The 3,075-nt window shown below is 47.1% G+C and overlaps 1 protein-coding gene across 1 annotated transcript in view; it reads right to left on the bottom strand.

Annotated features, from left to right (window-relative positions):
* The window catches only part of CORO1C (coronin 1C), a 50,106-nt gene that overhangs the window by 41,511 nt on the left and 5,520 nt on the right, over positions 1-3,075 (bottom strand). The gene's annotated exons all lie outside the window — the stretch shown is intronic.

Raw genomic sequence — 3,075 nt, forward strand, 5'->3', positions numbered from 1 at the left:
GGGGGCGGGAGGTCATGAGGGGGCTGAGGGACCGAGCATGGCCGCCCTGAGGGACCGGCCATGTCGTCCCTGTGGGAGCAAGTCCTGTCTGCTCTGAGGGACCGGTCATGTCATCCCTGGGGATCAGTCATCTCATGCCTGAGGGATCGGCCGTGTATGCCCTGAGGGATCGATCATGTCATCCCTAAGGGATGGATCGTCTCCTCCCTGAGGGATCGATCATGTCATCCCTGAGGGACTGACTGATCGTGTCCTCCCTGAGGGATCAGCCGTGTCTGCCCTGAGGGATGAGATGAGCCTGGTGTCCTCAGAGGCAACGCTGAGGAGAACCAGCAGCTCCACAAGAAAACAACCACGTCACCTCACGCTGTCACACCAAATCACAGTGGCTGTGGTGAAAAAAGGACGGTGACAAAAGCCCCCGCTAAAGACTGCCGAGCTCAACCCCCGCTAAGAACCGCACTTCAAGGAGACACCCGGAGCAGAGGTTTCTCACCAGAGGTTCTCCCCGTTGCACCCATGGTAAAGACAATTTGGGGATGCTGCGCTTTGAGGTGTAAGGTTTGTACCCGTGTTGTTCTGATACTTTGTTCTGAGCACTTTGCACACACACCTGGCTGCACACAGGTGACACCGCCACACTCGGGGCCATTCCGGCCTCAGGGAGCCCGAGGGGCGGGTGAACAACACCCGAGCAGAGCCCACAGCCCTCAGTGTTACCATACATGGCCAAAAACAAAACTCCTCGAGCTTCCTCATCCGTTTGGGCCGACGTTTGCACTATCATTTGCATGTGGTTTGCTGCTTAAGGGGAGTGATGTTTCAGGGGAGCGACACCCCGCTAATTCCCCTTCTAATCCTTCAGAATTTGAAGGAATATGTGTCGTGATGAGCTGAGCTGAGAGCCCTCCTCCTCCCCCATGAAGCAGTGACAAGACCATGAATTACCCCCTGTGAGTGATAGCTGGCGTTAAAACACACTGGAAACCTCAGCGAGATACATTTGTCCTGGTCTGACTGTCACAGCTGATGGAAACATCAGTAGCTACAGATTAAACAAATGTTATCCCGCGTTTATTAACCTTTGACACTACATGTAACCACTGATCCAACAAGCGGGAAAGCCTCTCTTGCCTACCGAGCAACACCTTGATAAAAAAGTGATACACACAGAGGTTGGACTGGTAAGGCTGCACCCCCGCCCACGACAACAATTACCCTGAAATTAATTAATAACTTCCTTCTGAAAGCCAGCCCAGCACAATTACACCACCCTGCTCCTTCAAACAATCATGGTAAAGCTAAAAGAGAAGAAAACGAAAGCAGCCTTGGAGCAGAGCTGCAGGTAACCTGGAATTTAGGGAGTTCAGGTTGTGATTCACATTTTCCACATACATACGTGACGTGTTGAAGGTCACGGAATGAGTCAGTGATAGAGCTGAGAGTCCTGCCTGCCCATCCTGAATTTATTACAAGTCTCAGACCTGTAGGGAAGGGGTTAAAATTTTATAAAGCTGATATTTTAATCGTGTACCAAGTGATGCTTTAGCCTGGACTGGAAAACAAGAGCGAAGGCAGCAGCACCCAGCACCACCCAACAGCTCAGAAAGGGGAACCAAGGAAGATTTTTGGCCTCCAACTAAAAAGAAAGTGACACACATAGGACACAAAGTGAAATTCATCCTGAGAAATCTGATTGAAGCCTAATCCTCTCAACAAATGCCATGGGAAGGGTGGATCCTGCAGGGATGGACGTTCTGTGCTCGACACAGCACTGCAAGAGTCACTAAGGATGGACTCAGGTGGAAATGATACCTGCAGAATTTTTACTAGAGCTTCCTAAAACAGCTGGGTGAAAACACTCCAAAGAACACGCAGATCCTGTCTGGGATTAACGAGCTGTTTAGATCACAAGGTGATGAAGAAATTACAGGAATTTTAGTCTGAATTCTCCAACAAACAGAAGGAACAGCTCAGGTTTTACATGTGCTCTTTGGTTCTGCTGTAACCACTAATTTTCATCACTTCAGGTGAGTAAAACCACCCTAACAAACAATTTAAATGTTATCCAGAGTGTTGCAAGCCCAACAATTTGTCAAAATACACCACAAATCCTAATATTTCTAAAGGAAAATCACCAAATCCTTACAAGCTACAAGGAGCCACACGCCAAAGTTTACCCCATTTTATCAGCACCTGGTTAGCCACATTTTGCAGAAATTCAGGATTTATTAAAAGATCCATTTCACCACTTTTAGCCATCCCACATATTTTCCCCTCGGCTACATCACTGCAGGATTGCTGCAAACTATCTCACAGCCTTTATACGGAAACAGCACCGTGGCTACAGACTCCACCTCTGAAACTTATGTCAGCTGCTAAATTTAGCCTCCTGCGAATATGCATCAACTCCATCCCTGCAATAAATCCCCCTCCTTTGCTCCTGGGATGAGCCTGATGTGCTTCATAAGGACCACGCTGGGTGTGTCCCACAGCCTTCCCCATCAGGGAGATGCTTGTAGTTAGAGGAGGTAAAGAAACACCTGAGGCATGTATTTTTTAGGAGAAATTCTGATTATATTCTTCAGTTTGGTGTCTCTGAGCCCACCCAAAGGGGTGGCAAACCCCGTTTTTTGGAACCAGTGAGGTCACTGGAGGGATGAATTTGTCTCAAACGTTTCATTTTGCTGAAATCCTCATTGCTAAATATATTCTGAATGGAGGGAAACAGCTTAGGGAGGGTTTAGAGAGATCAGCAATTTAAAGTCATGTTATTTTGCAGCTTAACTGCTAAATCAAGTGAAATATGCCAGACAGGACAGTCTTGAACCCTGGGTTTGCAGGTATCCAAGTTATACAGCTTTTCAAGGACTTTTATGTCCTTATTTATCTATTTATTTCCTGAAGCCTTTTGATTATTATTATGTTTACTTTATCATAATATTTAATTACCAGGCAGTACTGGGTTCTCCCACATCAAATTTGAATGTTTTTATATTTCTCCTTCTATGGCTTCCATAATTTAGAGATCCCAGCAAGGCCACACCCAGCAGCATTGGGGAGAGGTGCTCCCGC

Source organism: Corvus brachyrhynchos, unplaced genomic scaffold, assembly GCF_000691975.1.
Source record: "Corvus brachyrhynchos isolate BGI_N302 unplaced genomic scaffold, ASM69197v1 scaffold114, whole genome shotgun sequence".
Lineage (NCBI taxonomy): Eukaryota > Metazoa > Chordata > Aves > Passeriformes > Corvidae > Corvus > Corvus brachyrhynchos.